This window comes from Condylura cristata, unplaced genomic scaffold (genome assembly GCF_000260355.1).
Source record: "Condylura cristata isolate star-nosed mole 26May11 unplaced genomic scaffold, ConCri1.0 scaffold00034, whole genome shotgun sequence".
In the NCBI taxonomy this organism is placed as follows: Eukaryota; Metazoa; Chordata; class Mammalia; order Eulipotyphla; family Talpidae; genus Condylura; species Condylura cristata.
This window is the reverse complement of record NW_004567135.1, coordinates 8,181,265-8,194,250: the sequence shown is the minus strand read 5'-3', so window position 1 is coordinate 8,194,250 and position 12,986 is coordinate 8,181,265. Positions and strand designations below refer to the sequence as shown.

The 12,986-nt window shown below is 47.7% G+C and overlaps 1 protein-coding gene across 1 annotated transcript in view; it reads left to right on the top strand.

Moving 5' to 3' along the window:
* Nucleotides 1–1,742: 1,742 nt before the first annotated feature.
* Nucleotides 1,743–12,986, top strand: part of USP18 (ubiquitin specific peptidase 18) — a 28,254-nt gene continuing 17,010 nt past the window's right edge. The window contains exon 1 of the mRNA XM_012732235.1: nt 1,743–1,848. The gene's annotated coding sequence lies outside the window, so the exon portion shown is untranslated. The remainder of the gene's footprint in view (nt 1,849–12,986) is intronic.

The following is a 12,986-nucleotide window of genomic DNA, read 5'->3' as shown; positions in this document are numbered from 1 at the left end:
ATTAGTAATTCATAATGCATTTTGTGGAAAATGACTGAAATGTTATAAATATCCTATTCTTCATCAATTTTTGAATTTATTCAATTGCTTGTTTATATAAGTGTGGACTGTGGTTTCCTTTGTCATTAATGTCCATATTAATCTTACTATTGACAATCTTATTATTGTCATTTTTTAAAGATTTATTTATTTATGCATACAGAACCAGGGTACAGGCCATGGGTACGGGGTGTGAGTAGATTCACCAGAGACAGAGTGGGGAGCAGAACAGGCAGACTGATGAGGTACACCGCTGAGGGGGGCAGTGGGCAGACAGCAGAGGTCTGCTGTGTGGTGGGGGTCGCTCCCTGGGGAGGGAGCGAACTGTGCTGCAGTGGCTGCAGACAGCTTCACAGTGCTGAGACTTAACCGGTTGCACCACCAGGGAAGGCCCCACTATTGTCATTTTTGAAATGCTCAAATTGTTCAAGATTTGGCCAGAGAGAGCACCTTTAGTTCCTTTCTGTGCCCTGTGATGTGTGCCCACCTTTTTTTTTTTTAAGCTTTTTTTTTTTTAACTTCCTGGCAAAACAAGATGTCCTAGGCTCATCTTGTTTTTAACCCTGGAAACAGCCACTTCTCTAGGGCATCCTGGTTCTGTGTACTAGAAAGTGACTTTCATAAACCAATATCTGGGTGTTAGATGTGACTATAGCCATTGGGATGTCACTGCTGCCTGGTTCTCTCAGTGGCCAGAGTCAGGGGAAAATCTATATGCACAATTACTTCTAGATGCTTTTTTTTTACCTGTTTCTATGCACTGCAAAGAATGAAGCCACACCAGTTCCCATTCAGCATTTATGAGACCAGTCAGCACAGACACCCAGGGGAAGCTGTACCTGTAAGAGGTACATTAACACGTGCATGTTACCGGACCTCTAACTTTCCATATCTGCACACACCCCTGGTGAGCTCTGAAATTCAGCCATCTCTTATTTTACAAGAAAAGGGGAACATAAAGTAAGAGCAGCACTGGGTAAACTGAAGCTTAAACAGTCAGACCCGTTGTTTCTTAAGTGAGCTTGGGCACTTAACCTATATGAGACAGGCGCCTCCATTGAGAAATTACTGCTTGTATTAAATAAGGTATAGAATTTAGCAGAGCGCCTGGCTTGCCGCAGGGACTGGTCACTGTTAGGTGTACAGGACCATGAGTTGAAGTCATGCAGCACCTGGCCTCTCGCTTTTCTGCTTCCCCCAGAGGCAAGGCCCTAGCATAAGCATCCTGCCCGGACACACTTCATGGGATCTCCACGCCATAGATCTTAAGACTGACAACTTAAGGACCTATAGCCTTAAGAAAGCAGCGTTCAGCGGACGAGGACTGCTAAATGATGCTAAGACGCATCCTAATTAAACGTCAAAGCAAACGCAGCAGTCTGGGCAAGTTGGAGGAAAAGCAGGTATTGAAAACAGCACCCATCTTCAAATGCACCAGCTGCAGACGTGGCCCATCAGGGAACCCAGTTACCTGGACCCGGAACGCGTCGCACCCCTCCTCCTCCGCCGGCTCAGGAGCTCCCCCCGCGCGAGCCCAGCCTCCCTCCAGTTTCACTTTCCATTCGGTAGGAAACGAAAGCGGGCGGCGGCGCGGGGAGGGGCGGGGCGAGGGCTGGGGGCGGGGGGGGGGGGGGCCGGGGCGGCAAAAGCAAGGGGGGGGCGGGGCCCGGGGCCGGGCCAGGTGACAGTCGCTCCCTGTCGCCGCCGCCGGGCGCTTCGGCTCGAGGTGGGCAAGAAGAAGGAAGCCTCCTCCAGTTTCCCCTGCAGCGGGCTCGGCGGTGGCGGTTGGACTTCCCCGTGGCGCTTGAGGCAAGTGTGGTGTTCATTTTGGAAGCCTTTTCCCTGGGAAAAATCTGCAACGGGGCTCTGCTTTGATGCCACTTGAAGGATTTAGGAGTTCCCTGGGGTTCTGCAGATTAATTTCTAGTGGTCTATGATCCATCACTTAGATTGGACCAAAGCTGCTCTATTTATTTGGACGTTTTTGCATGGCCCTGTGGTACCTGTAAAAAGAAATCCCGAAAGTGTCCCAAGCGTGTGTCATGTTCGAACAATGCAGACTAATGTGTAAAGTGGAAATGGGAGTTTAGCTTCGTTCGCAGCTCAGTGTCATTTCGTGTTGGCGGTATCAGACATCTTCCTATGTACACGTCTTTTAAAATTGCTTTGTGATTTGCTCCCCTTCTCCCCCAAGATAAGGTAGGGGCATTTTTGGCCACGGCAACCTCCTTTTTAAAATGTATGTAATTGGTGACGTATGTCACTTAGGTTGCCTCCAGTTTTCGCTGGAATAGAGGATGCAGCAGTGAATATCACCTGATATCCACATTCATGTGCACAGGCAAATAGATTTGTGGAAATTTTCTAGAAGTAAGATTGTTGGATCAGTGGGCATACAGATTAAGAAAGTTGAAAGATTTTTGTCAAATTGTGCAAGTCACTGTGTCTTAGTTTGATCCCTCCCTTTTGTCTCTGGTAGGTGCTTTTTGCTCCCGTTTAACTCCACTGCATTCTCTCCACCCCTCTCCTGTACCCTCCTGCTTAAATCTGTGCACTTTTTTTCCCTGGAAAAGCACCAAATTTAGATCCTTAAATAAACTCCACTAAATCCCATGAACTCCATTCTGTGATCTCTGAAAATCTGAGTTCAGAGTTTGAAAATTAAAGCAGACGCTTGAGCTGAGTGGGTGACAGAGTTGAGATAATTGTATTTTGGAATGGTTCCAGACAACAAGGTAAGTATTTTTAAAGTACTTAAAAGCGCGTCTTTTAAGTCTTATATTGTATACAGTGAGGCGGATGGTTAAACCGCCTTGTGTGTTTTAACTGTTCATTGGACCACAATGGGAGGGAGAGTAACAGACACACAGCACCACCCTGGGTTGTGGTCACTATCAAAAACTTGACAAAAGGCTTCTTTTCATTATTAAAATGTGTTGCACAGCTTGGCTTATTTCCATAGTGATGGGCTTGCAAAGGCCATTTCTGCTTGCAAAGGCGGAAATGTTTAACTTGTCTACAACCTCAAAGGAGAAAAATCTTAGCACATCCATATAGGCTGTTTCTTCGGGCATGTTCTAAACTGTGGGCCCAGCACCTGAGCATTTTCTAAGAAACACACAACCGATGATTAAGAATGGAGTCTCAGGCCCTCCCTGGTGGTGCAACAGGTTAAAGTGCAGCACTGCAAACTGGCCGGACCACTTCAGTGAGTTGGATTCCTTGGGTCCCAGAGGTGACCCACAGGGCGCGGCAGACCTCTCCTGACCCGCCCGCTGCTCCCCTCAGCAGTGTACTTCGGCGATCTGCCTGTTCTGCTCCCCACTCTGTCTCTGGTGAATCCTCTCCCTGCCCCTGAGCCTCTGGCCTATACTCCAATTCTGTATGCATATATAGATAAATCCTTAAAAAAAAAAAAAAAGAATGGGGAATAAATGTGTTGCTACCTTGCTTGGATTCAGAAAACTGTATGTCAGCTTGTACTGTGTTCCTGGCCTGTTATTCAAAGGTGAGTCAGTTTTTCTTATGGTGTGCTTAGTTGTTCATGAAGAGCCCAGAGAGAGCAAAACCATCCCAGTTTTCCTGGTTCATGTTTTTTGTTGTTTCTCCAAAGACTGCAGCTCCGGTGGTGAGCTGAAGTGAGCAGCTTCTGTCCTTCACATTCCCCTTATTTTTTTTTTAATTTTTTTAAACTTTTTTTATTTTATTTATTTATTTATTTATTTATTTTAAGATATATTTATTTGTGCATACAGAACTGGGGTACAGACCAGAGGTTCAGGGGCGGTGAGAGGTTTCACCAGAGACAAAATGGGAGCAGAACAGGCAGATCTACGAAGTACACTGCTGAGGGGAGCAGCGGGCGGGTCAGGAGAGGTCTGCCGCGCCATGTGGTCACCTCCGGGGCAGGCGGGGATCAAACTCATGCTGAAGGGGCTTTAGATTCTCAGTGCTGCGCTTTAACCCGCTGCGCCACCAGGGAGGGCCCTAGATTTTATTTTTTAAAACAACTTTAGATATACCGCAAAATTGTTGGGAAATGCAGAGATTTCCACCGAACCCTTGATCCCACATCAGCACGGCTCTCCCCTTCTCTCAACACCTTGCACCAGAGCGGCCCCTTGCTCCTTCCATAGCCCAACTGGCACATCTTTGCCATCCAATCTTCCTATTTGTCATCAGGACTCTCGCTGCCCTGAGAGGTGTACAGTGACGGGTCCACTGTGATAGTGTCATTCCAAAACTGTTTTAAAAATCTTCTGTTGGGGCCCTCCCTGGTTGCGCAGCGGGTTAAAGTGCAGCACTGAGAAGCTAAAGCCGCTTCCGCATGAGTTCGATTCCCGCCCGCCCCGGAGGAGACCCACATGGCGTGGCAGACCTCTCCTGACCCGCCCGCTGCTCCCCTCAGCTGTGTGCTTCGTCTGTCTGCCTGTTCTGCTCCCCGCTCTGTCTCTGGTGAAAGCCTCTCGCCGCCCCTGAGCCTCTGGCCTGTACCCCAGTTCTGTATGTACAAATAAATCTTTAAAAAAAAAAAAAAACAAATCTTCTGTTGGAGCCAAGTTTTTGAGTCTGGGGTCGAGTCTGAAAATTCAGCTTCCTTGGAAAGGGGTCGTCGTTCTTCCTCTGGGAGGTGCTTTTCAGCCCCTGCTTAGCTGTTCAGGTGCTCTGCTCCCCTCGGGTCTGGGAGCTCTAAGTTTCACTTTCCTGTCTCTGTTCTGGCATCTGTGATCAGCTCTGACTGTAAACACCTTTTTCTGCCGCCCCTGGAGGACTGAAGGGGCCCTCAGTACTGTGTCACCACATCCCCCCTGTGATTATTTAGAGCCCATCGTGAGCTTTCTGTTACTGTCATTTCTCTTGCAACTGAATTCTTCTAGGCTGAGTCACATAAGAGGAATAACCGCTCATGATTTTTGAAAACAAAAACTTCCAATGGTACTTCATTAAAATAAATGAAAATCAAACATAAAGCAAAGGGGGACACTGGGGCAAAAAAAGAAATCCATAAAAGAAAACAAAGAAAAAGAAGATAAATTTTTACTAAGAAAAAAGTGGCTGGTTATCAAAGCCATTTGACATGAATTTGATAATGGAAGCCACTTACATGGAGTTGTGCTCCACCATAGATGATGTCTTTCCTTCACATTTTGTAAAAGAATTAAGAAAAATTCTAACACTTCGATTCCACCCTAATTTATTAAATTTTTGATCTGAGAATGAGCAACATTATTGCCAACAAAGACTCCTTTACAAGATATGAATAACTGTTTTATTTAAAAATTACCTGTAAACAAGTAAAAGGAAATCTGGAAATTAAATGAAATTATCAAGGAAGGAAAAGGTGATTTGTAATCCTACCCAAAAAAAGTGATTTTTCATCCTTTAATGATATTTTCTGGATATATTTTATTTGTGTGCTTTTTAATTTTGGGTGTGTGTGTTTATATATTACATAAAGATAATTTTATAAAACAACATTTCTAGTACATTTCTTTATACTTTTTTATTCAACGAATTAGCATAGTCATTTCCCCTACCTTATGAAAGTCTTAAATGTCAATTTAATCAAAGTATTCCATTATGAGTGTATTCCATAACTTACTTAACTCTTATTTTTGCCTTTCTGTTTGGGGAGGGCCCTATAAATAGTGCTGCAGATCTTGAAATTGAAAAGATATTTTCTTTTCTGGCAGTTGACAACAACCAGAAATCCCCCTTTTTAAAAAAAATCATCTAGAGTTTATTAATTGGAGGTCAAAGCAATCTTTAAAAGGATGGACAATGATATAAAAATGCTCCCACCATAATATCCTATTGGCTATAATTTTTCTTATCAACAGTTCACTTGATTTTACCTGTAGAACACATAAAGGAAATCACTCATAAAAACGAATTTTAGTAAACAATCTCTTACAAAGATCTCTGTAGTGTCTCTGATTCTTTTCTGAAGCTAGACTCCTACAAGCAGAATGGGTATTGATTGGCATTCTTGCAAATGACAGCACTGTGTTTCAAACTAATTTTAAAAACCTTAGCGTGAGCTCTAAATGGAGAGGCTTGGGGGGGAGGTGGGCAGGCAGCTTGAGGCGTGAATGCATCATTGGGCTTAAGCTAGTGACCTCAGGAATCGTCTCTGACTTTCTCCAACTTGAAGATGTTTCCTTTCACTGGCTCTTTGGATAGTGGATTTTCTCCCGTGTTGAAAAAGATGGTTTATGATTCCCTCCCCACACCCCAAGACGTTTAGGGGCTGCCAAGAATCAGCCCTGATTGAGTCACATGGCTATTGCCCAACTAACCAGCAGGAACACAACTTGGTCAGCTGGTCCGGGAGCAGATGACGCTACTTGGGATGAGCCCTGCCCAACCCACCTAGTGTGAAAACAGGTGGTTTCTGGAAAGAAAATTGAGTCCCCTGTGAAAAGGAGAGACGCCGGTTGTGGAAATGACAGCCAGAAATGACAGCCACCACTCTGCTCATTTTTTAAAAAAAAGATTTATTTATTTGTGCATACAGAACTGGGGTACAGGTCAGAGGTGCAGGGGTGGCGAAAGACTTCACCAGAGACAGAGTGGGGAGCAGAACAGGCAGATCGAGGAAGCACACTGCTGAGGGGAGCAGCGGGCGGGTCAGGAGAGGTCTGCCGCGCCATGTGGTCACCTCCGATGCAGGCCGGGATCGAACTCATGCAGAAGGGGCTTCAGCTTCTTAGTGCTGTGCTGTAACCTGCTGCACCACCAGGGAGGGCCACTCTGCTCATTTTGAGTTTGGATGTGCAGACATCCAGGCTGGTTGGACGGCGCCAACCCTGAGACAGTGTGGGAAGCTGGCAGTGGGCAAAACGCAAAAAGCAGGTCGCTGCTGAGATTCCAGTCTTTCATATCTGCACAGATGACACAAGATTTGCACCCATGACTTCCTTAGCTGGAAAAAAAGCTAAGAAAGTTCGGGGAGGCGAACTCTGAAAACAGTCGTCATGAAACTCATTGAAGGTCGCTGGGCTGCATTGAGGGCTGTAGGTCGCTCCACCGGGCCAGAGCGTGGGTTGGCTGGAGCAGCTTCTGAATTTGTGCAGGGTGGGGGGAAGTGGGTTAGGGGATCACCGAGGGAGCAAGCCAGGATGCAGATTCCAGTCCAGGGGCTGCAGCGGTGCCCAAGAGCCTGCCATATACATTAATAGATAATAGTTTATTTTTACATCATTTTGTGCCTTTTTCCAATTAGCCTGCCCCCAGGGATACAGTGTGTTCATGGGACCCAAGTAAAGATGCAAGCAAACTGCTAGTGACCTTGAGGATGGGGCTTGCCTGTCCTATAGTAAGATGTCAGACCAGGGGTTCCCAGTATTTATCAAAACCCAGCAAATCATTCAGGACCCCACCTCCCTCCAGTGAGTAATTCTAATACAGCGTCCACTCACTGAAAAGCATGCAGGAATGACCCTGCACTCAGAAAGGTTTTTGCAGGAACTTGTATTTGTTGAGTCACAGGACGGCCAGTGTGTTGGCACCATCCGGCAGAACTAGTAAAGGGTGGGGTGGTGATATCTGGTTGCAGTGGGAGCCACCCCCTCACCACTTTACTTAAAGGCATGCCAGTTTCTGCATCTCTGGACCTGAAAACTGCAGGATCTCTACTGTAAGCAGCACAGGAGAACTATCTGGTCCTGTGAACAAAATCCAGGCACAGTGCTACAAACTGTGGTGTGAAGGATTTGTGGGTCGAGGGAGGGAGGGTTTGTTCAATCACTTACTAAGCAAGCTGATGACCGCTTAGGCACATAATGTCACCTCTCCCATAGTTCTTATGCAGCTCCTAAGTATGCTCTAAAGATAGGGATGCCTTGCCTATCCAGAGGGCTTCAGATACTGTAGGATTTGCTGACTGGTGTCCTTCTTCCCGACCTCTCTACCTGCGTATTCTCCATATATTCCACTAGAGGGCAATGTCTACAGGCTCACGCTGGGTTTCGTTTCTGCTTTTCAAAGGCAGACAGGACTGGAAGACTTTGCTGGCACTTCTGCCTTTAAGGCTAATCCGTTACAAAAGGGCTGTTTTGTGATTCAGATTTTTCATCAGTTGTGTTAGCTCAGCTTAGCTGCCCCAATTGTGCCTGTGCTCTGTATAGCGAGAAGAACGAAGCCCTAGGCTTATGAGGGACAGTTTTCCTCAGGCCCTTAGTCAGACTCCAAATCCCATTAATTGCTGAACTCATTAATCATGAAATAAACACTATGAAAACTCTTCACCTCAAACTAGAGGACCATGAGCCATGACACACACGGCTTCCGCATTGAGTTCTGCTTGTGCTTGGTGATTTTTCATTACCTATTTAAAAAGCTTTATCTGTCTTCCCTGGAGGCACAAGGGATTAAAGCTCAGCACAATGAAGCTATCCTCAGCCACTGCAGCACAGGTTCCATCCCCAGCCTGGAAGCTGACACTCCTGGCGCGGCAGACCTCTCCTGTCTCCCCGCTGCTCCCCTCAGCAGTATATTTGAGGCAGTCTGCCTGTTCTGCTCCCCACTCTGTCTCTGGTGAATCCTCTCACCCCACACCTCTGGCCTCGACCCCAGTTCTATATGCATAAATAAATAAATCTTTTTAAAAATGAAATAAAAAGCTTTATCCCTGTGCACGTCTTGATACTTCAACAACATAATATTCCATTCTCCTTGAGTTTACAAAGAAGTCACTATATATTTTCCTGTGAGAATCACTTTTTTGATTTGACATTTTTGTCCTCCTCCTTTACAGGTTTAGTTTTTCTAATTACATCTCAAGTTCTTTCCAAAGCGAGATCTTAGGAACCGGCATCCTCTGCTTTACTCCACACATGCTGTAGTTTTATTCACCAAGTTGAACTCCAGGGTGTGGCAGGTGACAAAGCAGGGCTGCCCCTGTGGCCTGGTCCTTGCTTATGTCAGAGGAGGCAGCAGAGACCCCTGTGGGAAACAGGAGCTTTGCCTTGGAACTGGGCTGATGAGAAGGGCCTGCGTGCACGCTACCATCATGGCCTCGACCTTTTCTCTCCAGTCTCTGGAGATAAAGCAGGAGATAAACTTCTTTGAAGGCCTGGATACCAATTCCCAAAACTAAAAGCACATGCTTCCAATGCACCATGCTTTCAGATATTCTGGTTTTAGGTCAGTTGCCGGGTGAGCTGATCGGTTCACCTGGATAGCCAGGTAAGTCCATCTCCTCGAGGAAGCTCACTCTATTCGGGGGCGCCTGAGGGGTCACTGAGAGCTGGAAAGGGTGCAAGAACCCTGAGACCACCTGGAAATACTCCCCTAACTTGCTACCCAATCTCTGTGTTGTCTGTCAGGGTAGTCTTATTCTCCGTCTTGGCTTATCTAAGTTTCAAGATTAGTTCCCAGACAGAATTCAGATTTGGAGGGTCTCAGGTCACATAAGCTTCCACTGTATGAAGTTTTTTTTTTTTTAAAGATTTATTTATTTGTGCATACAGAACTGGGATACAGGCCAGAGGTGCAGGGGCAGTGAGAGGATTCACCAGAGGCAGAGTGGGGAGCAGAACAGGCTGACTGACGGAGTACACTGCTGAGGGGAGCAGCGGGCGGATCAGGAGAGGTTACGTGCCATGTGGTCACCTCCAGGGCAGGCGGGAATCGAACTCATGTGGAAGTGGCTTTAGCTTGTTAGTGCTGTGCTTTAACCCGCTGCGCCACCAGGGAGGGCCTGAAGTGTTTTTTTTGTTGTTGTTTGTTTGTTTTTTTTTATTTTTTATTTTTTTTTTAAAGATTTATTTATTTATTCATACAGAACTGGGGTACAGGCCAGAGGCTCAGGGGCGGTGAGAGGGAGGCTTCACCAGAGACAGAGAGGGGAGCAGAACAGGCAGATCGACGAAGTACACTGCTGAGGGGAGCAGCGGGCGGGTCAGGAGAGGTCTGCCACCATGTGGTCACCTCCAGGGCAGGCGGGAATCGAACTCATGTGGAAGTGGCTTTAGCTTCGGGATCGAACTCATGCAGAAGTGGCTTCAGATTCTCAGTGCTGTGCTTTAACCCGCTGCGCCACCAGGGAGGGCCTGTTTGTTTTTTTTAAGGATTATTTATTTATGCTTACAGAAATGGGGTACAGAAATGGGTGAGAGGATTCACCAGAGACAGATGGGGAGCAGAACAGGGAGACTGACGAAGTACCCTGCTGAGGGGAACAGCGGCCAGGTCAGGAGAGGTCTGCTGTGCCATGTGGGTCAACTTTGGGGCGGGGCGGGGATCGAACTCGTGCTGCAGTGGCTTCAGAGAGCTTCATAATGCAGCGTTTTAACCCGTTGCGCCACAACAGGGAGAGCCCTGTATGAAATATTTTTATGGCTTGAGGGTCACTTTGACAGCGACACCACTGAAAGTCCTTTCCAGGTGACATTCGGTAATGGCCTCAGTACCTGCTTGGCTGGGTGGCTCTGAGGACCTGACACGCCTTCCTTCTTTCCAGGTTTTCTGGAACCAAAGGAATCTTCTTTCTTTGCTCTTGCTGCACCATTTTCCCAAAGCCCTCAATAATGTTTCTAAGATTTCTTTTCTTTTTTTTTTTTTTTTTTAAAGATTCATTTATTGATGCATACAAGAACTGGGGGACAGGCCAGAGGTGCGGGGGGAGTGGTGACAGGATTCACCAGAGTCAGAGTGGGCAGCAGAACAGGCAGATGGACTGAAGTCCACTGCTGAGGGGAGCAGCGGGCGGGTCAGGAGAGGTCTGCCGCGCCATGGGGGTCACTCCCTGGCCGGGGAAAGAACTCATACGAGTGGCTGCAGACAGCTTCATAGTGCTGCACTTCAACCTGTTGTGCCTCGAGGGAGGCCCTGTATCTAAGATTCCCCACATTTGACATACTCACTCGACATTCTGAGGAATATGATTTCGTCGTGTGGATTTCTTGCCACTCACACACCACCTCCTGTTGGCTGCACGAGCATTTGGAGTGTTCCCATGTGTTGGCTTTAGCTAAACGTGCCACTCTGGGCATTCTTGGTAATGTCTGCAGGGACATGTGCCGGAATTTTGGGGTTGAAGTTATATGAATGTTTACAAGACGGTGCCAAATTGTGTTCCCAAGCAACTGTACTGTTTTATACTTCTTCCCCAGTGGCACACAGTGGCCTCTCGCGTGGGCCTGACTGCATCGCCCCAGCTCCTGGAGGTCACTCTACTACAGACGTTAAAATTCTGAAACTTTTACATTTTATTCCGATCTTAATTGGCATCCCCTTTGAACAGTCACAGTCACGCTTCTCTGCATCTTCTGCTCCCAACCACTGGTCTTTTTTGCATATTACCTGCCTCACCTCAAGATGACCTTTATTTCAAACTACAAACTTTCCTCTTTAAAAAAATCAACCTGATGGGCTCACTCATAGCAGGAGCATAAAAGAATGGGTGGTGGGGGCGGGAAAGAATAATATTGAACAACTGTGTACCAGAGACAGTTCACGGGCGTGGGGTGGGGAATGGGATCAAAAATGGGGGTGGGGGGGTGAACAGGACTATGGTGATGGCACAGGGTGATTTGGTGATGGGAAACCCATGGGGGTTGCACAAACTCACTCTGTACCGGGAAAGGGGAGTTGCCCGGAACCGCCCTGGGGAGGGTGGGGCTAGCCAGGGAAGTGAAGCCACAGAAAGACAGGCAAGAGAAGTGAGGGGGAGCAGGGCAGATGGGGAGGGAGACAGGAGGCACGAGAGCGGAGCATGTGAGGAGAGCCGGAGAGCCGCCGTGCTTGCTTCTCGGCCCAACTTTTACCAGAGACTTGCAGGGCGAGGAGGACACTTAAAACACAGGGGGGTGCTGATAGTGGCAGCTGCGTCCTGAGTTGGAGTTTGCTCTTTGTCTTCCAAACTTCTGCCCCTGTGCTGTGGGTGCCCACCAGAAGGTGCCTTAGATGGCAGCAAGCACTTGGGCCTCAGCGGCCCTGTGTGGGGCTAACCCTGTTTGTCGTTTGCCCGCGAGGGGATGGGTCTCTTGGGGTTCTTGATTTGGAAACTGGCCTTTCACTTCCACTTCTCTCCATTGCACGCTCATTGTTGCACACCGATTGTATTAAAGTTCTTCTCCACTGAACGTCTTATGCACTGGAGTTTGCGTTGTCTTGCTGCAGCAGATGACAAAGTATTGAGGGCAGGCAGGTTTGAGGGTCCCACCTGGGGTGCCCCTCACCTTGCCTACCAACAATTCCATGAAAAGTGTCTTTGTGACGTCAGTTGACATAAGTTCCTTCGTTTGCGCGCTGACTCCCCAGGGCCCTCATACCTACTGGTGAGAAGTGAGGTTGATGCAAGGCATTTGCGACATATATGAAGTTTACATTTCTTAAACTTAGACAGTGTAATTTTATGTTTTAAGAAGCTCACCTAAGTTCAAGAGTGTCTCTTGGTGGCCGATGGTCTGATAGGTTACAGGGTCATAGATCCCTTTGCGTGGGGACCAAAAGCCATTGAGGAAAAGTGACATAGAGGCCCCTGAGTGTTTGTTTATGTGTTTGTTTATGCACCAGAGCTGGGGTACAGGCCAGAGTTGTGGGGCGTGGGTTTCCACCAGAGACAGAGTCGGGAGCAGAACAGGCCGACTGACGAAGTACACTGCTGAGGGGAGCAGCGGGCGGGTCAGGAGAGGTCTGCTGTGCCTGTGGGTCAGCTCCCTGGCTGGGGATCGAACTCGTGCTGCAGTGGCTGCAGGCAGCTTCATACTGCTGCGCTTTAACACCTTGTGCTGCCAGGGAGGGCCCAGGAGAGAGTGTTTTATGCTCCCAGATTAGACCTGGGGCCACACTAGTCACCCGGAGAGCTCTGCAGGACAAAGCTGAAGCCCTTGAGAAGGAATTCAGGAAATCAGGGTGGGAGGGGCAGGGCAAGTCTCACTCCACCTTGTGCGCCTGCGTGGAGATAAGAGGCAACTTGGCGTGTTTATTGCTGCTTTTGG